The sequence below is a fragment of the Artemia franciscana genome, chromosome 1, assembly GCF_032884065.1.
Source record: "Artemia franciscana chromosome 1, ASM3288406v1, whole genome shotgun sequence".
In the NCBI taxonomy this organism is placed as follows: domain Eukaryota; kingdom Metazoa; phylum Arthropoda; class Branchiopoda; order Anostraca; family Artemiidae; genus Artemia; species Artemia franciscana.
The window spans coordinates 13,963,041-13,988,638 of NC_088863.1; the positions used below are offsets into that span (position 1 = coordinate 13,963,041).

Sequence of the window (25,598 nt, forward strand, 5' to 3'; positions counted from 1 at the left end):
CCAAAGAGATCGAATCCAGTCCGGTTACGTCAATCACGTATCTACGATATTTGCTTATTCTACCCACCAAGTTTCATCCAGATCTCTTCACTCTAATCATTTTCCAAGATGTTCGGTTTCCCCCTCCAACTCCGCCTACTGTCCCCGGATCTGGTCGGGATTCGTAATAAGAGTGCTGAAGCACAAGATCCTTCTAAATATCAAGTTTCATTAAGATCTGATCACCAGTTCATAAATTACAAATACCTCATTTTTCTAATTTTTCAGAATTACCCTCCCTCCAACTCTCCCAAAGAGTGCGGATCCGGTCCAGTTATGTCAGTCACGTATCTTGGATGTGTGCTTATTCTTCCCACCAAATTTTATCGTGACCTTTCCACTCTAAGCGTTTTCCAAGATTTCCGGTCCCCCCCCCACAACTCCTCCCAATGAAACTGGATTCAGCCAGATCTAAAATAAAAGATCTGAGTTGCAAGATCCTTCTAAATATGAGATTTCATTAAGATTTGATCACTCCTTCGTAACTTAAAAATACCTCATTTTTTCGAATTAACCGTCCAATGACCCAATGACCCAAATTCATTGAACAAAGAAGGTACTGAACTGATAATCAGCCAGGTTTATGATTCAATCACGCTCGAGTTTAATCGAAAGTTTGCAAAATTGAGCAGGCTCTTGTTAGTCTGAGATTTCAAATTGAAAATTTGGAGGAGAGAATCGGTCGAATAGAAAAAAATTTTGATAATTATGGTCAGGAGTCCATGCTTGATAGCCTTGTATTTCATGGGGTAAAGTCGTTACCAGGTGTAGACACTCATACGACAATATCTAACATTATAAATAGCAAAATGTCTGTGCTGGGCCCTTTACTTTATTCAGTTTATGTGAACAAGATGCGCGTTTATCTAAAGGATACATATATTGCTAACAGTAATTGCAAAATCCGCAGATGATTTAATAGTAAAAGCTCAGATTACTCTCAAAAGATTAGAGATGTTTACAAGTATAAGTTTGCTGTGTGTGAATGTAAAGAAAAATTCTTACTGACATTCTGTAGAGTGGGTGATTCTGTTGATGTAAGTAGTAAAGTTCTATTAGGTGAAAAGTCTATTTTACAAGTTAAATCACTGCGGTACCTCGGCTTCCATATTGATTCAAATCTATCGTGGAAGCATCATAGCGACATTATCTCCACCAAAGTTGCACGTGGAGTTGGCATCCTCAAAAGATTGAAGCATATTCTGCCGGAATGTACTCTTTGCACGATATATTTTGCTATAATCCACCCATATATCATAAGGATGTTTAGTTTGGAGAAGCAATTTTATGTTAATTACAAGCTAAATGGCTTTCTCATAGTTTTGATCGGACGATTTCGCTAAAAAAAGGGGGGTGAGAAAGGAGGCCTAGTTACCTCCAAATGTTTGGTTACTTAAAAATACAACTAGATTTTTTTTTACAAACGTTTTTGTTAGTAATAAACATACGTACCTTACGAATTAGCTTATGTAACGAACTTATATATGTGTGTATTTTTATTACGTATATGAGGGAGTTTGCCCCCTCGTCAATACCTCGTTCTTTACGCTAAAGCTTGAATTTTGTCCCAAATCTTTCAGAATGACCCTTGAATCACAAAGGCCGTAGAATAACTAATTGAAGTTACTAAAAATACTTTAGCGTAAAGAGCAAGGTATTGAGGAAGAGACAAACCCCCTTATTTAAGTAATATTTTAAGTTTTAATGTTGATCCTTACTTCCAGTTGAAAAAAAAAATACTTTCTCATTGTCTTTTTATAAATGATGCTAGAAAATCCTGCGACCCCTTCATGGAAATTCTCTTCCCTCATGAAAAATTCCTCCATGGAAAGATCCTCCCACGTAACCTGCCCCCCCCCCCCGACCCACCCTAACCCCAACACAAAAACGTCCCCCTGAAAACGTCCGTACACTTCATAATTAACAACTACTATGTGTAAACAATGGTCTAAGTTTATAAGTTGCCGCCCCTCCCCCGGGAACTGAGGTGGATTTAGTCATCCCCAGAGACATATTTATTAGGTTTTTGACTGAGTTAAACAGAATGTTATCTCAAAATTTTGATCCGGTGACCTTGGAAAAAAATGTGCGTTGGAGGGGGCCTCGGTGCCCTCCAGTTTTTCCGTAACTTAAAAAGGACATTAGAACTTTTAATTTACGTTGGAATGAACCCTCTTGCGACATTCTAGGACAACTAGGTCGATACAATCACCCCTGAGGAAAAAAACAACAAAGAAAAAACAAAAAATACGCACCCGTTATCTGTCTTCTGGCAAAAATACAAAATTCCACCTTTTTTATGATAGGGGCTTGAAACTTCTACAGTAGGGTTCTCGGATACGCTGACTCTGATGGTGTGATTTTGTTGAGATTATGTGACTTTTAGAGGGTATTTCCGCCTATTTTCTAAAATAAGGCACATTTTCTCAGGCTCGTAACTTTTAACCGGTAAGACTAAACTTGATGAAACTTATATATTTAAAATCAGCATTAAAATGCAATTCTTTTGATGTAACTATTTGTATCAAAACTTCGTTTTTTAGAGTTTTGGTTACTATTGAGCCCCTTCGCTCCTTACTACAGTTCGTTATCACGAACTGTTTGAAAATGTAACTTGTACATGAATAAAAGTGATATAATCTACAATAACGTTGGGATAGAACTTACCAATGTTCTTTATTTAATTGTTCTTTATTTAATCCTTTATTTGTTCTTACTTTTTCTCTGCCCATTGTGAAAATTCAAATGCTAAACTGTTATCTGACTTGTTACCAACCAAATTTCAATGGTCAGCTGTTACCAATTAGACATGTGAAAAAAATTTAAATTCCCTTTAAATCCGGTCGTAATATTCAACAGTACTTAAATATTCTGGTACAACCCTCAAGAGAGCAATTAAGCCAATGAGAAAGGAGAAAATCTCGTTGCGTATTTCAATGCTATAGGAAATAGAATTTGCTTCAAATCTCGGAGATCCACCTTAAGTAAAATGGTTTCAATTGGTTGGATTGATAAACCCAAAAGTTTCTAAAAGTAAAAAGGGCAAATGTTTCACTGCCACTTCTTTGCTAATGGAAATTCAATTGTACCTGGGGCGGGGCTGATGCATCCCAAAGACTTTTTATCGAGGGATCCATTCGCAAAAAGAGCAATACTTGCTTTATATGAAATAAATTCCAAAAGCTAGTGGGGAATTATTGAGGGTAAAATCAATGGTCTTAAGCAAAAAGGGTATCAACTGGTAATCCGAAATGATCTAGAGGTAAAGGGTCGAATTCCTCACCGCCACTGCACTACTGATGGCTAAATCAGTGTCTTTTTTCTTTCCCATTTTTTTTTTCTTCGAAATATTTCTAAGGTATTTCATCATCTTGATCCATAATATTTAGGTTTCTGGACTCTGTTATTATTCAGCGTTGATCCGACTAGTGCAAGCGACAAAACTTTTATGGCAGAGAACCAGACATGCATTAATTACTATTTCCACTTTTGAAGTTGCAACTAGACAAATAAGTTAATTAAGAGTAGCTTTGTATTGCACACTATTACTATGATATAGTATATTGTACACAACGTATAATGACAGTTCATTTGATGACAGTTTAATAAAAAACAATGACAGATAGTCTGATGGCAGAAAAAAACGATGACACGTTTGCCTATGACAGTCTTGATAGTGACAGAAAATATATGACAAAATAAAGAAGAAGCGATGACCAAATTATGCTATGTACATTGTCTGGATACGGTTGTTTAAGGACATAAAATAACCATTTGTTAGTTTGTTTGACCAATTTTCTAGAGACAGAATGATTGATTGATTGATTTTGGAGTGATTGTATGCTTGTGAGTTGTCAAAATAGATCTTGTTTCAAAATGTTATGATTAGGTGAGTGCCGGGAAGGGGTAAGAGATTCTTATGGCACTTGGTATTTACCGGTTAATTCGGAAAAATTTAAAAAAAGGAGGTATTTTTAACTTACGAACGGTTAATCGGATCTTAATAAAATTTGATATTTAGAAGGATATCGTGTCTGAGACCTCTTATTTCAAATACCGACCGGATGCGCTAACATTGGGGGGAGTTGGAGGGAGAAACCTAAAATTTTGGAAAACGCTTAGAGTGGAGGGGTCGGGATGAAACTTGGTGGGAAAAATAAGCACAAGTCCTAGATACGTGACTGATATAACCTGAATAGATCTGCTTTCTTTGGGGGACTTGTGGGGAAGGTTGATTCTGAAAAATTAGAAAAAATGTGGTATTTTTAACTTACGAGGGAGTGATCGGATCTTAATGAAGTTTCATATTTAGAAGGACCCCGTAACTCAGATCTCTTATTTTAAATTCCGATCGGATCCAATGTCATTGGGGGGAGTTGCAGGGGACTGAAAATCTTAGAAAACGCTCAGAGTGGAGAGATCAGGATGAAACTTGATGGAAGAATAAGCACAAGTCTAAGATACGTGATTGAAACAACCGGACTGAATCCGCTCATTTTGTGGGAGTTAGAAGGGGTGTTCATTCGGAGAAATTCGAAAAAATGAGGTATCTTTAACTTATGAACGGGTGACTGGATCTTAATGAAATTTGATATTTAGAAGGAACTCATGTCTCAGAGCTCTTATTTTAAATCCCGACCGGCCTTAAGCCTCTGATTTTCCTTTTACATTAATCTAGTGATTCTTAGATTTTTTCAAGAGCTCATGCCATACGAGCTCTTGGCTCTTCCGACCTCGTCACAAGTGCCATATGGCCTCTTAGCTCTTGCTCTTCCGAGGAATTGTAATAAAATTTGTTTTTGTGTTTTTGGGTCCAGAAAATTAAAGAGCCAAGAAATTAAAATGAATTGTTATATCAAACATAGAAAACTATTTGAAAGAAAATTAAAGAGCAAAAAAAAAAAATTAGAATGAATTGTTATGTCAAACATAGAAATAATATAAAAACGTAGAGAGTAACATAGAAATACCACAGAGAATTATAGAGCCAAAAAATTGGAATGAATCTTCTTGTCAAACATATGAATAATCTAGAAACGTAGACAATAGCACAGAAATACTATAGAAAATTATTTGGAAGAAAATTAAAGAGCCAAGAAATTAAATTAAAGAGCCGATCCCAAACACGCTAATTGGTGTTGAGACTTGTTGTTAATATAATGTGATAATGCTTATTTGTATTTTGTTAGCATTGTATGGAAATTTAACTTTTAACTTTTTGACTCAGTTCTTCAGCCATTGTGACCTAAAATACAGCAATATTTCTATTCAGTTGTCTGATTTCAGGTGTTGTATTGATAATTATAACAAAAAAAATATTAACTGCACCCTCTGGTGGGCAAAAATATAATTGCCATGCTGAAAGTGACTATATTCTACAAATGTTTAGTTTAAATCTTTTGAATGGTATTTTGTGACTCCTTATAGGGTGATTTTCAGTAAGATAATAGGCTCAGTGATAACATAGTGTGGAAACATTTCTACATGTCTATACATGGTAGCTAGTCCACCAAAGAATACATTTTGTGCTGGAAATTTATGTTGTCTTTGTTTGTTGGGAGGAAGGGGGACTCTTCTGGCCAATTTTACGCCTGTAGTGACTTTGATCTAGTATGGATTAACCCTCCGACAAAATTCCTGTAATAACGGTGGTCTGAACCGGAATGATATTTTCTAATCTTTTAGTTTGCTCGAGATGAACATTCCTTCAACCCTGAAAAGGTGCATGAGCAAGCAATGTCTTTATATAATGCAGGTATGTCCTTTTTTTAATATTTTTTCTGTTGGATCTCCTCTGTTAAGTCTTGTCGATTTTTTAGTTAAGAATCTTCTTAATTTTGACTTGGTGAGTCCGAATTTTTCTATCTGCTGCACTTCCTTAAATAGGAATTAATATCTACAGCGATAGAAATAGAAACCAGTTCCCCACAGTAGAAACCTAGTGTGGACAGGCTAAGATTAAAAACCAAGTATGTAAGTCCTTCTGAAAACTGTTTGACAAAGATTAGAAAAAAACGGAGTGATAGAGATCGGAAGAAAACGAACTTCGAAATATCTATTGACAATATTTAGCAACTTGTCCATTTCCATGAAATGGATATCCATTTCTACCGTTCAATAAAAAGAAGAATCGATGTTTTGTGAATTTCAAAAATGGAGTGGCAAAGATTGAAAGAAAACAGCTGGGAAGAAAACGGACATCCGATGATTTGTCTTATCTATTTCCAACCTTCCAAAAAAGAAAAGAATGACTATTTTGGGAATTTCTCAAAGACTTGAAAGATGTAGATGCTCGGTTTCGGTAGAGGAAAGCCAATATGTATTGCTAAAATATTGACTTTCTGTTCCAAACACCTAACATCATTTTTGGAATTCCGCAATCATATTCAACTACCTGTTTATACTTTTTTTAATTTATGTCAGTCAGTTTCAGCCAATAACCATGTGGTCAAATTTAACCATGTGGTGACTAGAAAAACCGGGGCAAGTTAAATTCCTCTGAATGGTAACTGAAATTTGGAGTACTACAGACAGAAAGACTAATAACTTGCTACTTATTTGTACTTTGATACAAATAAAGCCAATTATCTATACTTTGATCAGGGCAGTGACTGCAAGGCTTGCATGACATCCATCAATTCTTCCACGATAAAGTCTAATTTCTGTTGATCTTAGATCTGTTAAATTGTTAGTATCAGCTAGTTTCTATCTCATCGTCGAATGCAGTGGCAGACTCCTCGTTTCGGCTCGATGTCTTGTCTGATGAAAGAGAGCCAAGTTTCGTATGCCTTTTTTCTGGAGTTTCTTCCATCTGGGAAGAGGCTGACAGTGGAGGCCTTTTTAGTCAATGTCTCTGTTTGGCATTGGATATATCCGTACCAACGTAGCCAGTGTTTTGTGTAATACGGGCATTTCATGGTTATCGGGCCTTGGGTTCGTGTTGACGTTTGGCGCCTTAATAGTGTCTCCTTGGATTGGTGTCTCATTTTGCTGGAAGCATGATCAGTGGGGATCTGCTCTGCCTAGTTTGGTCAATCATAAGAAAAGTGTTGAGCATTTTGCGAGAAGGAAAAACGCTTGGATTTTGCTTGAAATAGAACAATTTACCGTCTTGTAATACAAGTTCTTTGGTTTTAGTATAAAATGGCTCTGAAGAAGTTTTAGTTATTTTTTTTTAAATTGCTTTCCGGTCGCAGAAGTGGGCTAAATATGTTGTAGTTTCTAGGCAAGAAAACAAATTGTCTTGTTTTCTTAAACAATATATCTTTTAATATCTTTATATCTATATATCTTTTAATATCTTTTTATTATATCTTTTAATATCTTTTTATATCTTTATATAAATTATTTATATTTTATTGGATTTATATTACAATAAAATCAAAGTAGTAAATAGTAGCATCAGACCCAATAATGATAGATCTTCATAGAAAATACCCATTAATATGGCTTTTTCTCTTTTAGAAATTAGGCTGTGGCTGAAAATATATAATGTTGTTTAATGCTACGTCGTAATTAAAGATGAAGTAAGATGAAGATTATGCACAAAATGACTCTTGTGTTCTTTTCGTAGAAATATATCATTCATTGTAGTCCTTTTCTTTAAAGAACAGTTTTTCCCTGCAATTTTTCTGATGAAAAAAAGTTGGGATTGTTGATCATAATATATTAGTGAAATACGATTTAGTATCTCACGATTCCCTCGATACTGGGTCTTATGATACCCTGTGAGGTTCTGAACTCTTTGCCCGTATGCCTTTCTTGTCGCCTTTACAGACAGAGACAAAAGGGGAGACAGGCTTCTCTAAAGGAGGTAAGTGTATAGATTTTTAGTAGTCATTCACTGAATTTCTATCAGAACTTTCCTTCAACAGGATGGCATTAGCTGTGTTAAAGGATGTTCTCTGAGTCTTTTCAGGTCTATGAGCTTTTTCCAGTTTTCGAACTCTGCAAATCCTGCATTCCTGCTTAACAAAGCCTGTCCCTTTTTTTTACTTATCTGCATATTCTAGGCATAAATAAAGATTTTTGTCCAGTTTTTAGCCCGATTTTTAGTCAGATTCTACACTACTTCCTGTGGCTACGAATCGTCTGTAAACTATTGTTTTAAGATTAGATAAATAGTCCAGGACTTTTAGGGTTTGACCCGGACAAAATTGTAATATAAACGAAAATGGTACCAAAATGATCAGAAAAAAATTCTGTACAACATACTAAAAGTCCCCATAAATCCGAGTGGGGCGAGTACCCGAAAAACAGGGGAAAAGGGGGAAATAAGGGGGAAAATGGGAAAAATGCCGAACATGCCCAGAAAATAGTTTAAAGTGAGTTTTCTGGGGTTTTCGCTTACGCTGATTACAAAATTGACATTTAAAATTCAGTATAGAAAAAGAGTACTACGGAAAACGGGGGAACAGGGGAAAGAGGGGAGAAAAGAGAAGAATACAGGGTAGGGGTAGAAAGCGGTTTGAAAGATATTTTCTGGGGTATTCCTATCTGGTGATTACGAAATTGAGAAATAAAATGATATAAAAAAATCGATTAACATAAAACGGGGAAATGGGGGGGGAGGGGAAAAGGGAAATATACAGGGTAGGGGTAGAAAGCATGTGGAAATGTGTTTTCTGGGGTTTTTCTATCTGCTGATCACGAAACTGACCCCTAAAATGAAGGAAAGAAAACGAGAACCATGAAAACCGAACAAAACTGGAGGAAACAACGGAAAAGGGGAAGGGAGGCCTGACTCCTGAGCCAGCTGCTAATGGCTAATAAGTAGGCCTATGGACAAAATAACTCGCTTAAGTATCAAACTTGTACTTTCTTGAATCACAGACATTTCTTACAACCATTTGAATTACTAAACATAAAGAAAACAACCGCTTGGCAGTTATATATAAAATGGCTATTATATGTAAAATTTGTACTTTCGAAGGCAGTTTAGTTGACTTGAAAAACACAGCATTGATATCACTAGTCGAGCTCCTCGTCTTCGACAATCTCGTTGTCCCTGTTCAAAAGAAAATGGGAGAAGTATCCAGGCTGCTTCTGGTAGGGCACGCACTCTTGGGATGTGACACGACCTCACGAGTTTTCGGACTTGGAAAGCAAGCAGTGCTACCTCTTTTGAAGAAGAGTGAAGTGTTCAGAAAAAAATGCAAAGTGTTTCTGGATGAATCATCGTCCAAAGATGAAATTGTGAAAGCGGGTGAATATCTTCTCCTCAGCTTGTATAAAGCACGACCAAACGAAGATCTCACTAAGCTGCGACATCGAATTTTCTTGGAAAAAGTTTCTTCGTCTAATACTACGGCGTTTGTTAAGCCTGAAAGGCTTCCGCCAACCGAAGCTGCAGCTTCATTCCACTCCAAGCGAGTGCGCCTCCAGGTATCCCGTTGGAAAGGGGAATCAGCTGACCTCGACCCGGCTGACTGGGGTTGGGTCCTCAGAGACCATAAATACTCACCTGTGATGACCCATTTGTTGCCCGCACCTCAGACTCTTTTGAGTGTCGTGAGATGCAACTGTAAGACAGACTGCGAGAACTCGCGATGCAGCTGCAAGAAAAATGGATTAGCGTGTACGTTCGCGTGCGGAGAATGTCAGGGTATCAACTGTTTGAACAGGGACAACGAGATTGTCGAAGACGAGGAGCTCGACTAGTGATATCAATGCTGTGTTTTTCAAGTCAGCTATACTGCCTTCGAAAGTGCAAATTTTACATATAATAGCCATTTTATATATAACTGCCAAGCGGTTGTTTTCTTTATGTTTAGTAATTCAAATGGTTGTAAGAAATGTCTGTGATTCAAGAAAGTAAAGTTTGATACTTAAGCGAGTTATTTTGTCCATAGGCCTACTTATTAGCCATTAGCAGCTGGCTCAGGAGTCAGGCCTCCCTTCCCCTTTTCCGTTGTTTCCTCCAGTTTTGTTCGGTTTTCATGGTTCTCGTTTTCTTTCCTTCATTTTAGGGGTCAGTTTCGTGATCAGCAGATAGAAAAACCCAAGAAAACACATTTCCACATGCTTTCTACCCCTACCCTGTATATTTCCCTTTTCCCCTCCCCCCATTTCCCCGTTTTATGTTAATCGATTTTTTTATATCATTTTATTTCTCAATTTCGTAATCACCAGATAGGAATACGCCAGAAAATATCTTTCAAACCGCTTTCTACCCCTACCCTTTATTCTTCTCTTTTCTCCCCTCTTTCCCCTGTTCCCCCGTTTTCCGTAGTACTCTTTTTCTATACTTAATTTTAGATGTCAATTTCGTAATCAGCGTATGTGAAAACCCCAGAAAACTCACTTTAAACTATTTTCTGGGCATGTTCGGCATTTTTCCCATTTTCCCCCGCATTTCCCCCTTTTCCCCTGTTTTTCGGGTACTCGCCCCACTAGGATTTATGAGGACTTTTAGCATGTTGTACAGAATTTTTTTCTGATCATTTTGGTACCATTTTCGTTTATATTGCAATTTTGTCCGGGTTCGACCCTTTTCTGAGCTAAAAGTCCTGGACTAAAAGGTATTTCCAGGTAAAGAGATTTTTAAAAACAAGTAAAAATTCAGAGATTTTTTTTTCTTCTTTTTTAATGTGTCTAAGAGTTTTTAAAAAATGTCAGAAACAAAATTGACAGGATTAAAGGGGAAATGTTTACAGACAGAAAGACGCATTTCAGCCAAAATGAAACAAGTGGTACACGGTTATAAGATATGTAAAGTAACAAATGCTTTTTATGATATTGAATCCGACTCTAGTAAAACCCAAGATATAATCCTAAACCCGTTTATTTGAGATCCGGTTGACCCTTTGGTATGGCTGAGCAACTATAATGTAGGCCTTCTTTCACAGAAGTTGGATCTAGCACAAGAATTTGGATCTAGTTCCATAACTGTAGCTGTTGGCTAGGTTTGGTTGACCTCCCCCCCCCACCCCCATCATCGGTCTGGTAATTAGACTCGATATTAAGTAGCCTCTCATCTAGACTCTGAAATAAAACAAGCAGGACTGCTTGGTCTTAATTTCTACTAATTGTGATTGAGACCTGACAACAACCTTCGGTAGATGTCTCGAGGACAATAAATTAGGGACTCTTCTGCCACCACTGGCAAAGAAAAAACACCGACCTTGGAGAAAACTTACCCAGCAAGAAAAAAAATTGAAAATTGCCTTCTCCTTAAATCATACAGTTATAAGATATACCCTCCTAGCCTTATGTGCTGTTTTTGAATAAGAACACTTGCCTAATGTAGTACAAAAAATGTTATCACACGTGTTGCTTGCCAGCAAAACTACAGAGAATCCACTGGGGAATTTTGCAATATATATAGTCAAATACTCAACGGTTAGAGGTATTATTATCATTTAAGGTTAAGTTGTGCAAAAGAGATATATTTTTCCTTGTGTGAACTAGAAGTAACCAGCAATGTCTCAAAGCTACTCCTAGTTGCAATTTTACGTTGAGAAATTTAAAAACAAGCCAATTACTTGACTTTCGGATGTCTTAAAATTAAGCCCAATCTGAGTAAGGATTCCTGTGGGGTAAAACTGAATTTTACTTAAGTTCTGGAACTATTTTACGTAATAGTAAGCAAAGGATAAAAAAAAATCATTGAATTAGGCAATAGAAAATGGATGTCAGTCCGGTCCCTTCATCCGTAGAGGTTGTATTGGATGCAAACCCAAAAATTGCACTACAAGAACACTTGCTCTTGCTTCTTTAAAATTTAGAGTAAAATTTGAAAACCCATTCTGGTAGATAGCGTTATCACAAACATCTTAGATCCCTTCCCAGCGCAAAGGTTGGCTTACGACATGATTAACTCTTCCCTCCCACATCTTTGAGTCCGATCATGACTTAAATGTTTTGTATAAACATGACTTCATATTGCTTCAACCTCCTCGCTTATACCTCCTTAACTTCAACCTTAGTCTCCTTAAACTTAGCCTCCATATAATTCTTCGATTTGTTTAAGGGGTAAGGTAAAGAATACGGAATTCGACCTAACGTTCCCCATCTGTAGTGCTGATCTCCCTTTCATGGCCCTTCAGTCAGGAAGTGTAATGGAGATCGGGTGCCATTCATCTTGGGCTTTTGAACAACCTTCCTATTCACCTTCCCCAGATTTCTCCAGGTACTCATTTAAAGCTGGGTCGACTCAGATTAAGCTTACAGAGTCACGAACTGACCCCCGTTCCAAAACAAATGGACAGAGACATTGAACCACTGTCCTCGCGGTCAAAGGATTTCAGGTCTATCGTACTAACCACTTCGCTTCTATTTGTGGGGTGCAACAGTTACCCAGGAATGATTGCAGGATGTTGCAGAAATGACACAGTGAAGAGTCCTGTATGGAAGTTATAGAATGAATATCGAAATCGTGAAAATTAGGCCCCATATATCCCCTTTAGCGACTATACGTACTTTGTAATATATTTCCAAAACTATTAGTATTTGTATATTTTGTTCATTTCAGGTGAAAAAAAGCTAGGCACTGACGAAGAGACTTTTGTCATCCTACTTGGTCATGCAGGAAGACAACAGCTTTTGGCAGTCTTTGAGGAGTATAAGGCCATCTTTGGAATTACTTTGGAACAGGCTGTCAAGTCTGAATTCAGTGGAGATTTGCATAAAGCTATTTTGACAATCAGTAAGTCTTTTCTTTTCATATTTTGGAAAGTATCCCACTTTAAGCAATTTATTTCGAAATTGTAGGTACACTCCCTTCTAGTGGAAATAGTTTTACAGATTCAGGTTCTTCTATTCTTCAGAACCAGACTTTGTTAAGAGGATTGTAATGCTAATTATAGATCACTCAGTGGCGTCAATTCACGAAAATTTAGCGGAAAGGCAATCTGCATTTTACAATATCAAGGAAGGGGGTGGGGTTTAAACTTGCCGTGTTTTTTTTCCAATGTAAATACGTAAAAAGGCATTTATCAATGAAAATATCCCCAAGACTGTATATCTTAACATCCAGGGCGAGGAAGAACAAAAAAATACAAAGGGAACAGGTTTCCCTCTTCTCCCCCCTCTCCCTAAATGAAGCTACTAAGTTCACACATGGTTCAAGAGTTTAGATTGGGTGGAGTAAATGGTGAAAGACTTTTCTCATTCTACTCTACATTTTGTTTTGTATATTTGAAGTTCTTAAAGATACGGACAAATTGCAATAAAACCCTGTTTCTGCCGTGAAAAAAAAAAAAAAAAAAGAAAAAAAAAAAAAGAACGGTTTACACCTTTCGTTTGCTCCCACTGAACCTGGGAGAGAATTGTCGGTTACTTTGTAGTGTGTTACCCAATCAAGTTGAGAAAAAAAACGTAACTATAGCTTAAAAAAGTGTCAGTTTAAGGGGAATGGCTCTGTCAGGTATAATAGCTTATTTCCACGAATGAGATATGTCAACAGATTCTATTCTTACCAGTAATGCCAATTTATTTAGCTTTGTCTGCGTTTGCTAGTTTTCTTAATCTTCCTTTTCAATCCTATCCAATTTCCGGCAATTTATTTCTGAACTGTTGGTGCATCTCTTTCTAGTGGAGAGGGCAAATAGATTTACAGATTTTGTTTCTTCTTTATTACAATTTGAATTTAGAAATTATATTTTGAAAAATGTCCATATTATCTCATTATTGATCGAAAACTCTTATCATAGACAAGAATGGGCTCTTTTTTATTTTTCTTCGATATTTAGAATAGCCCTTCTTTTTTAGTGCATCTCTTTTATAGACACTCCTTCTTTTATCTTATATTGACTTAAGAAGAAACTTGTATAAATAAAAATGTCTTTTATGTGGCAGCTTTCCAAGAATTAAATAAAATTTCATCCGCAGCATAAAATTATCTTATATATGAGGTGACTGTACCTACTCTTTACTCAAGAGTTTAACTTGTAATTTATTGAGATTGTAGTTATTATCTATAATAAATGGAAACTGATGTGAAAAGATCTTAAGCAGTCGCTCTCCCCCCTCTCATATACAGGCTACTTTATGACCTTTCAAGTTTAAACATTACTTTGTTTCTTTCATTAGGCGATATTTTTCTAGTTTGTTTCCATTTAAATATCTTATTCAGAGTTACCGTTAATATTACAGGGGATCAACCACCCTCCATGGCTTACAATAAGGTTTAATTTTAGTAAAGTAGTGCTTTGAGAGTCGTACTCATCTCTTAAAAATGTTCCTGAAATAACAACATAAAGTATATCAACAAATAGTTACAATAACAAAATAAAATTTATATTATATATAGGCAGCAATAGTGCTGCCTAAGTAAAGAACGACGTTGGTGCAATCTATTATTTTTTTTGTTTTTTGTTTGTTTTAGACCAGGGAACTATGTATCGAAGGAGTTGTCGCAAAAACTTCGAAAAGGGCTCATTTGTTTGGAAATTAAAAGGGTTAGTACCCTTTTTAATAGTCGAAAGTGACTGGAGGGCAAACAAATCCCTCCCACGCCCCCCATTTCCCAAGCACATCCAATCAAAATTTTGAGATAGCCATTTTGAGATGAGTGTGGGAGGGGCCTAGTCCCTCCAATTTTTTGGTTACTTAAAAATGCACTAGAGCTTTTTTAATTTTAATTTTGATCCGGTGACTTTGGGAAAAAAATGAGCTTGTGAGGGGGCCTAGTTGCCCTCCAGTTTTTTCGGTCACTTAAAAAGGGCACTCGAACCTTTAATTTCCGTTATAATGAGGCCTCTCGCGACATTCGAGGACCGCTGGGTCAATATGATCACCCCTAAAAAAAAAAAAAAAAAAAAAAAAAAAAAAAAAAAAAAAAAACACGCATCCGTGAATTTACTTTTATAAGAATTTACTGCTGTAGCAAGTTCTTGTCTTAATTTGATTTGACAGGAAAGGCATTATTCTGTACTTAATCAAGAGAGGTTCGCCTACATTTTTAAAAACTAAAGTTAACATCATTAGTTAATAACACATGAAAGTGGGAAAAGAACTGGAATGAGCCTTTTTGAATAAACCAGTCCTTCAGATGACCTATTTTGGCAGAAAAAAAGTAATAATCTTGAGAACCGAATAAGGCAAAGGAAAACATGTGAATCAAAAAAGGGGAACACATGAAACACAAGGGAAACTCATTTAAAACAATCAATCAAGCGTATCTCGCCTGATAGGCTATCAATCTAACAAAGCTAAATATTAAATGTATTCTTAATGTCTCACCTTTCAAATTGTCGCAGTCAACTTATTTGACGCCATGTTTGTTATTGTATATAACAAATTAAAATATTTTTTAGTATTTAAGATTTGAATATATCCAATATAGAATAAAAACAATTCATTAAAATTTATAATTCCATATTAAAATTGCGCTGATAATAAGAAATCAAAATCTACAAAATATAATATTATATGGTAATGAAGTATAGTAAACATTTCTTTTATAGGATAAAGATTATAATATTATAATGTTTGCAATGATATATTATAATCCTGTTTTATAATATGTAAATTAGTATCATTTAGTTGTCGAAAAAAATATTATAAACAAATTGCATCAAACGATAGAACTACAAAGAATCTTTTTTCTTGAATTATACGTTTCTTATTATATTACATAAACTAGAATGTGTATTTTATAATATTTAAGACTTGAACATGTTCATTATAGTATTAAAGATAATTAATTCAAATTTATTATTTCATTTTAAAGTTGTGCTAATAATATGAAATCAAAATATACATAATATTATATTAAAATTCAAGGAAGTATAGTAAACATTTCTTTTATAGGATAAAGATTATAATATTATAATATATATGGAATGATATATTATAATCCTGTTTTATATTATGTAAGTTAGTATCATGTAGTGGTTGAAAAAATATTATAAACAAACTGCATCAAACGATAGAACTACAAAGAACATTTTTTCTTGAATCGTACGTTTCTTATTATATTATATAAACTAGAATATGCATTTTATCATATTTAAGACTTGAACATGTACATTGTGGTATTAAAGATAATTAATTCAAATTTATTATTTCATTTTAAAGTTGTGCTGATAATATGAAATCAAAATATACATAATATAATATTGCAATATACGGAAGTATTTTAACACTTTTTATTGCATAAAGATTTTTTTACTTCTACTATAGGTTCTGTCTTTTTTCCTCTTTAATCTTCCCCTTTTTTTCTTTGCTCCTTTTTTGCTTCCTCTTTTTTCTTTAATTCGTCAACATGCCTTTCGCCACTGCTCTTTTTTCCACTAGCTTTAAACATTTTTTTTCCAATTGCTAAGCAAATACATTTAACTGACATTTATTCCTAGGTTAAAGCAAAGATTTACCGGTCTTAAATACAGATTAATCTGCTTCATACTCAGTCCAGAGGGGGAGGGAGATCGCCTACTTGGTAGTTCTACTTCATACCCTTTTCAGACAGGGGAACTATTCCCTTTGGAAAATTATTAGTTATTTCTTAATTAGAGGTTAATTAATTAATATTTAGTTATTTCTTTAATGTGGTCACTATCTAATAAATAAAGAAAACAAGAATACTGAACAAACACACAATGCGGATATTTCGAGAGGAAAGCCTCTTTTCTTCAGTGCGAACAAAATAATACATACAAGGAAAATGTTGAAGAAAAAACCAACAAAACAAGTGCAAAACGTCAATGTAAAAAAAGTAATAAACTAAAAAAATAAAATATTAATAAAATTCAATAAAAGCAAAAATTATAAGAATTAAAACAAAATACCTAACAACCACAAAGCGAGTCATTCGCCAATACGAGCGATTTGCTCAAAATCCCAAAAATTTGAACTGCAATCGACGGATACTAGCGAACAACAGAGAAATAAAATAGAATACTAAAAAAAACAAACAAAGCCGATATTTCGAGAGGAAGGCCTCTCTCTTCTTCAGTGCGAACAAAATAATATATACAAGGAAAAAGTTGAAGAAAAAAACAACAAAACATGTGCAAAAAGTCAATGTAAAAAAAGTAATAAACTAAAAAATTAAAATATTAATAAAATTCAATAAAAGAAAAACTAGACCTACGTTGCCTGGGCAACGTGAAGTGTTGCGGCAACCTTTGTCCGGCTTCGCCGATAAAAGTGTTGCGAGAGCAACACTTTGGTTTTGTTTCTTCGCTATCGGTTAAATTCTGAAGTTGTCAAAACTATCAAAGCATTCAAAACGGCATATTCAAAGCAGAACACAATCAGTAATCACATGATCAAGTTCTTCAGCGTTGAAAAAACAACAGCAAAAGAATATCGGAAGAAGGGACTAAATTGAGTTTGCAGCCAGTTGAACTTTATCCTTTTCAATCGTAGACATCGTGACCGATGGAAACTTGGAACATTATCTTATATAATCTAGTTGTTATTATAAAGCTATTCGTGACTTTTCAGGATCAAATACCATAGATGTGCACGAATTTGCACAAATTTTTAGCCTCTGATGAACCTCCTCTAGCAACCGATTCTTACTTACAAGTCCCTCTCCCGTGATATACATCCAAGTTCACCGGAAACAAATAATGGGTACACCAACTAGCAAAAGTTGCAAACCCCTTGTCGCTGAAGTCATTGTAGCCTAACAGCCGATTATTACTTACAACTCCCCTACATGTCTCACAATCGGGAACCAAGTTGTTCTTACCATCAATTACACCAGAAACAGATAATAGGTACACCAATCAGCAAAAGTTGCAAACCCCTCATTGCCAAAGATGATTATAAGCTAATAATTGACTGTTGCTTGGAAGTCCACTACATATCTCACAATTGGTATCGGCCTATTTTTGGTTCAAGTATGTACCTTACCACTGAAGTTGTCAACCCCTTGAAACTTTCAAACTGGTGTATGTCATGAAGGAATTTTTGTGACAAAAAATGGATGACATATGCTTTGATCAGCTCATCAAGGTCTATCGATTGTCATTGAAAAAAAAATTCTATCTGTCTTATTTCAAAAGTTGACTTTTTTGCCGGAGGCCAACTTTCTAACACCACCACTTAGAAAGGAGCAAAGGATAAGCTCTAATTTCTTTAGCAATGAGAGAACTTTTAAAGTTTAAGAGGTATATCTGATACCATTTCTCTATTGCAATCCCAAGTAGAAAAAAAAGAATGGTAAAGTCAGCTGAAATCACAAACAGAAATGGCTAGAAACAATAGATGGCAGCACTTTCGGACCCGTGGGAAAATCGCACTTTTGCGTTTCTGTAAATTTTTCTATTTATCACTCAAAGAAGATATATTGGCTGTGGGGCCGGGGAACTACCGCATATATTTAACACTTATAGATTTTAGTCCATCTTCAATTTGAAACTGGTGCCTGCCTGCTTGCCTGCTACAACGGAGCTTTCCACTCGAAAGCAGAAACATGGTTTGATGAAACGAAAGCTTGGCTGCACAACTTCAGATACTCCTCTCTGACATAGGCTATATAACTCCACTTCACTTCGCACACCATAGGCTCTGGCTCGAGGAAAAGCAAAACCATCCTTTTTGGCCCCAGGCAAGAGTTCTACGGAGCTTTCCAAAATGTAATGTCATATTCATCAATCCGGCCTGAGGTCCACATTTTCCGTAAAAACCGCACAGGTTAGACCTTTACCAGTTTCCAGGAATAAGCTGAGATCGGCGGCATAGGAAAAAAAAAAAAAAAAAAAAACCGGGACAAAACCAAAGTGTTGCTCTCGCAACACAATTATAAGAATTAAAATCAAATACCTAACAACCACAAAGCGAGTCATTCGCCAATACCAGCCGATTTGCTCAAAATCCCAAAAATTTGAACTGCAATCGACGATACTAGCGAACAACAGAGAAATAAAATAGAATGCTAAAAAAAAAAGACACAAGGTGGATATTTCGAGAGGAAAGCCTCCCTTCTTCAGTGCGAACAAAATAATATATACAAGGAAAATGTCAGAGAAAAAACCAACAATACAAACGCAAAAAGTCGTTGAAAGCCGTCGATGGCAGTTTTAATTTTTGGAATTTTGTGCAAATCGCGTGTTGATATTTGCTTTGTGTGTTTTTTTCAGTATTCTCGTTTGACCTTAAAAGTCCCATTTTTGATCTTTTTCTTTCTTTATATTATGGTTGGCCAATGTGGTTTAAGAAATTATTTTTAGTTACTATCTTATTTCTTTCTTTCTTATTTCTTATTATCTTATTTTAATAGCTATTTCTCTAATGGTGTAATGGAAGACTTATTTTAATGGAAGAAAATTTGACCCCCCACCGAATCTGTTGTGGAATCTGAACTGCAATTTTCTTTCCATTTCAACACTTATATTAAGTTGAAATCAGTATTGTATGTAAATTTAGTTTTTATTTAACCACGATATTTAACCTCAATATTAGTAATATTTTTCGTCAGCAGGGCGAGACGTCGGGTGATTACAAGAAAGCGCTGTGTACCATTGTGGGAAGTGCCTAGAACTTCCATTCCTTAAGAAGTGACTGTATTCTTTTCGTCAGTATTTTATGGTCCTGCGTGTTGGCTTTATCTTTTTATTAATTTAATTCTATAACTCACATGAAATAAATGTCTCATTTTGCTTTAGTAGCTCTCCATTTAATATGGTATGGGGGTCTTAACTTTTGTTTATGTTTGGGCTGTAGCCGAAGGCATGCCAGGCAGCGGTACTTCAGCACGGGGTATGTCACAGTTCTTGTAAGTTTGGATATATACACAATCCACTAAAAATGAGAAAGTTCTACATAATTTGAATTCAATTTCACCTTTCACATTTGGATTTTCAGATTTTTAGAAACTCCTATCGTTTCCAAATATTGTCCTCTTTCTGCAAAAATACTTAGAGCTAGAGCAAGGAGATAGAACTAGAGGATGTAAAAAAAAGAATTTTCCTTTTGCAAATACCTGTTCCTTAATAAAAATATTCTATTATAACGTTTCTGTATTGTGGAACATACTTTATATTTATCAAACCAGTCAAATTTGATCAGTTTCATACGAAAATAAAATAAAAACATTATTTCAAATTTTGAAAATTTCATTTCAAATTTAATATCAATTTTTAATACAAATTATTCAATTTTCGTCGACTGCCCATTTGTTTGGGGATTTATATGCCACAGTGAGACTGAGTGTCCTTAATCACTGGAATATTGTATGCATTAATTTTCAGAATTTCATACCAATTTCCAACCTTTGTATTTTCCTTCGGTAACAATTTTGGCCTTTCCGGGTGCAAATCGTTGTTTTATATCACAATAGTGCTTGTCTCTTCTTCGAGTCCCCTCCAAATTTTCTGCAGCCCATAGTTCAATAAGATCTACCCTGGGTATAAACAAAAAAAAAGACATAACCGGGACCTTTTTTTTCGTAAAAATTTGAAATTCCTTATTTTTATAAATGTTTAATCAACTCCTGTATCTATGCTCATAGATCAGTGTACTTGGTGGAATATTTTTTTGGGGTATAACATCTTTTTTCTGGGGGGGCCTTATTCTCTAAAACTGTAAGTTATCATATGTTTATAGCTTTTTCTAGGCTGCTTGAAACTAAACAGGTATAGAATATTAGGAATCATCATAATTTTTATAGATTGTCAGGTTTACCGACTCTTGAACATGCAACATATAATCGTCCATGGGAAAAACAATCTGTATTCAGATCTATACCTCATTATTCTAATGATTGCCCTTGAGCTTTGTTGATAGTGATTGCTAATCGAACATTCCCTGTGTCCCTGTCTTCATTTAGATATCCCCCTGTGCCCCCCGGCGTCCCCGTTGTTGTTGTTTCCCTGTGTCCCGGTCGTCAGTTGTGTCCCGGTGTCCCAGTCTGTAATTTCTCTTTGAGTGTCACGGTCGTCATTTATATTCCCTGTGTCCCGGTGTCCCGGTCGTCATTTTTGTCCCGGTCGTCATTTGTGTTCCGGTGTCCCGGTCTGTAATTTCTCTTTGGGTGTCCTGGTCGTCATTTATATTCCTTGTGTCCCGGTCGTCATTTGTGTCCCGGTGCTTTGTTGATGGTGATTGCTAATCGAACATTCCTTGTGTCCCGGTCGCTTTCTCTTTGAGTGTCCCGGTCGTCATTTATATTCCCTATGTCCCGGTGTCCCGGTCGTCATTTGTTTCTCAATGTCCTGGTGTGTAATTTCGTCAATCAACAAACATGACGTCAGTCGACACACAAACATGACGTCACTCGACACAAAGACAACTTATTTTTATATATAAAGATGTCCCGGTGTCCCGGTCGTCATTTGTGTCCCGATGTCCCAGTCTGTAATTTCGTCTGTCGACAAACATGACGTCAGTCGACACACAAACATGACGTCACCCGACAAACCCACAAACACACAGACAACTTATTTATATATATATATATATATATATATATATATATATATATATATATATATATATATATATATATATATATATATATATATATATATATATATATATATATATATATATATATATATATATATATATATATATATATATATTTATATATATACATATATACATATATATATATATATATATATATATATATATATATATATATATATATATATATATATATATATATATATATATATATATATATATATATATATATATATATATGTTGCACATAAATAGATTGTCAGGTTTACTGGCTCTTGAATCTGCAACATATAATTGTCCATGGGAAAAAAAAATCCGTATTCAGATCTATACCTCATTATTCTAATGATGTGTCCCTGTGTCCCGGTCGTCATTTATATTCCCTGTGTCCCGGTCGTCATTTGTGTCCCAGTGTCTCAGTTTGTAATTTCTCTTTGAGTGTCCTGGTCGTCATTTATATTCCCTGTGTCCCGGTGTCCCGGTCGTCATTTGTGTCCCGGTGTCCCGGTCTGTAATTTCTGTTCGAACAATCCCTGTGTCCCGGTCGTCATTTATATATCCCGCCTGTGGTCCCGGTGTCCCCGTTGTAGTTGTGTCCCTTTGTCCCGGTCGTCATTTATATTCCCTGTGTCCCGGTCGTGATTTGTGTCCGGGTGTCCCAGTCTGTAATTTCTCTTTGAGGTTCCCGGTCGTCATTTATATTCCCTGTGTCCCGGTCGTCATTTGTGTCCCGGTGTCCCGGTATGTAATTTCATCAGTTGACAAACATGACGTCAGTTGACAAACAACTTCATGACGCATACAGCCCAATCCTTATAATGACGTCAGTCGACAAAAATGACGTAAGTCGACACACAAACATGAGGTCACTCGACACACACACTCACACACACAGACAACTTATTTTTATATATATAGAAGATATCTATATATATAAAAATAAGTAGTCTGTGTGTGTGTGTGTGTCGAGTGACCTCATGTCTTGAAGTTAGTTGTCGTCATGTTTGTTATGACGAGTTGTCGTTATGTTTGTTATGACGATGACGTCATTAAAGGTATTTAAGACATTCGTTCACGGAAAAATATTTAATTGTAAAATAACTGAAGAACCTACAATGGCCACAGCCGAGGAAGCTCCTCAAAGAGTCTATGCCAAAAAACTTACTGTTGATAGAGAAAGTAAGAAAAGAAAGCGAGCCGAGGAATCACAAGAACAGCAAGAAAACAGGCTTGCGGCTAATAGAGAAATTAAGAACAGAAAGCGTGCGGAGGAATCACAAGAGCAACGTGAAAACAGGCTTGCGGCTTCAAGAGATAATGCCAGAACTAATAAAAAAAACTAAAAAAACTGAAAAAGAAAAAAAAAGTAAAAAAGGAAAAAAACTGAAAATTAAAGGAGAAAAAGAAAAGTATAGACCGGGACACAGGGAATATAAATGACGACCGGGACACTCAAAGGGAAATCACAGACTGGGACACTGGGACACAAATAACGACCGGGAGATATAAATGACGACCGGGACACTCAAAGATAAATTACAGACCAGGACACAAATGACGACCGGGACACAGGGAATATAAATGACGACCGGGACGCTCAAAGAGAAATTACAGACAAGGACACTGGGACACAAATGACGACCGGGATACTGGGAATATAAATGACGACCGGGACACAGGGACACAACTACAAGGGGGATGCCGGGGCAAAGGGGGATATATAAATGACGACGGGGACACAGGGAATGTTCGATTAGCAGTCACCATCAACAAAGCTCAATGGCAATCATTATAATAATCAGGTATAGATCTGAATACGGATTGTTTTTCCCATGGACAATTTTATGTTGCATGTTCAAGAGTCGGTAAACCTGACAATCTATTTATATGCAAAGACAATGGGACATCAAAGAATGTTGTATATTCGCAAGTTTTACGTCGTTAAAAACATATGTGTATATATATATATATATATATATATATATATATATATATATATATATATATATATATATATATATATATATATATATATATATTTATATAAATATATATATACATATATATATATATATATATCTTTCTATATTCACAGGTGGGACACAGGGACACAACTACAATGGCACGTAAAGACTTACGCGCGCGGAGGGGGCTTGGGGGGCTTGGGGGGGGGGCAAAGCGCCTCCCCAACAGCTCGTATACATATATATATATATATATATATATATATATATATACATATATATATATATATATATATATATATATATATATATATATATATATATATATATATATATATATATATATATTTATATATATATATATATATATATATATATATATATATATATATATATATATATATATATATATATATATATATATATATATATATATATATATATATATATATATATATATATATATATATATATATATATATATATATATATATACACGACTAATTTTTACGAAAAGGTGAATTTAGAGGATGAAAATTTAATTGAAAAACTGAAGAAATACTTTAAAAAAATTTAATATTAGAATTAATGAAAATGATAAAAGTTCACTTTCCTATATTGGACTGTAAAATTTCATAAGAATTCCCCTAAACCACAGTTTATTGCTGGAGCAGCTAGATGTCCAACCCGCGTTGCTGCTACGGACATATCTTTAATTGCAAAGGATATTATAAATAAACTTAAAACATATTGTTCTGGTATTAAATTTTTTTTTAATTTTAATCCATACTTGAGTGTAAATAATTCACTGCAGGTGATAGACTCCTTAACGATGGTTTCAGCTAAAAGAATTGAGTCTTTCGATTTTGCGACCATGTATACTAGTTTATCACTTAATATAGTGTTACAAAATTTAAAAACGGTTATCAAGAAATCTTCCTCTTATCTAGTAAGAGGTTAAAAATAGACACTTATAATAAAAAAGCTATATGGACAAACCGCTTTAAGACTAAAATTAGCTCGAGATGTTGTAGCTTAGATATGATTTTTGATTTATTAGAATTTGTTTTATATAACACTTATATAAGATTTAATAGTAATTTGTACAAGTAAATCGTGGGGATTCCCATGTGGGGGGGGGAATGACAGCCCATTCATAGATGACTTTTTTTTAAGTCAACTCCAATATAAATATATGAAGTTCCTCTTTTGTGCTTAAGAGTTTACAACTTTGCCCTTTTTTGAAGGAATGAGTATGGTACCTTAGGTTCTTTAAAAATTATTCTCCGGACACTTTTTATGAATGGATTCGATTTTTTCTGATTTATCAAGGGATATGTCAGGATGCCAAACTGGACAAGCATATCAAGATGCGGTCGGAGAAAGAAAGTATAGATCCTTAAAGAATGGAAATTATTCTCAGGGCTCTTTTTTGAATGGGTTCAATTTCTTCTGATTAATAATGGGATGCGCCAGGATGCCAAACTAGACAAGCATACTTAGATGTGGGAATAAAAAGGAAGTATAGACCCTTAAAGAATGGGAAGGGGAGACGTTAAATTTATTCAAGAGCTTAAGAAGAGACATGGGTCCATCTGCTTTATGGACAATATCTTTAACATGGATATCTCACTTTAAATTAGAGGAAACTGCAACCCCAAGTTATTTAAAGGAAGACAGAGAAATATCTGAGGGGATAGCTTCGAGTAAAAGGGGTGAAGTCTTAAGAAAACACATTGGTATTATCATAGATTTAGAGGGGTTTAATCTCATTTCCAAAACCGCAGCGTCATATGCAATATTATTGAAGATATTCAGGGCTGCTTACTAAGTTTCGGTAGCAGGTTGAAACAACCGTCAGGTCATCCACAAATTTCCATCTGTCGAAAATTTCTTAGCGAGGCTGTTTATTATAACAGGAAAAAGGAGGAAACCTACGAGAGTATCTAGGGGTACTCCATTGTGAACAGGGAGGGGCTGGAATAATTATTCTGGTATTTGACTACCTGTGTTCTATTTGATAAAATGAGGGAACCAATTACACCAGGAAAGAATCAATATATAAATTAAACACAAGTTTCCTAGCTTGGAGCAGTTAAATGCATGCCTAGCTCGGAGAATAGACAAGAAGTTACAAGTAACCTATTCATTAGTTTTGGGTTAAAAATTTGTTATTTTGACTTGGCCCTGCATATTTTTTTTGCCAAATACTATCCTACTCTACTAAATTTGAAA

The 25,598-nt window shown here is 35.2% G+C and overlaps 1 protein-coding gene and 1 long non-coding RNA gene across 2 annotated transcripts in view; one reads left to right on the plus strand and one right to left on the minus strand.

Annotated features, from left to right (window-relative positions):
• Window positions 1-25,598, minus strand: part of LOC136026093 (FGGY carbohydrate kinase domain-containing protein-like) — a 461,793-nt gene that overhangs the window by 191,353 nt on the left and 244,842 nt on the right. The gene's annotated exons all lie outside the window — the stretch shown is intronic.
• On the plus strand, window positions 5,724-13,226 carry LOC136038842 (uncharacterized). The gene is made up of 2 exons (XR_010620329.1): window positions 5,724-5,794; window positions 12,512-13,226. It is a non-coding gene; the product is annotated as an uncharacterized LOC136038842 (long non-coding RNA).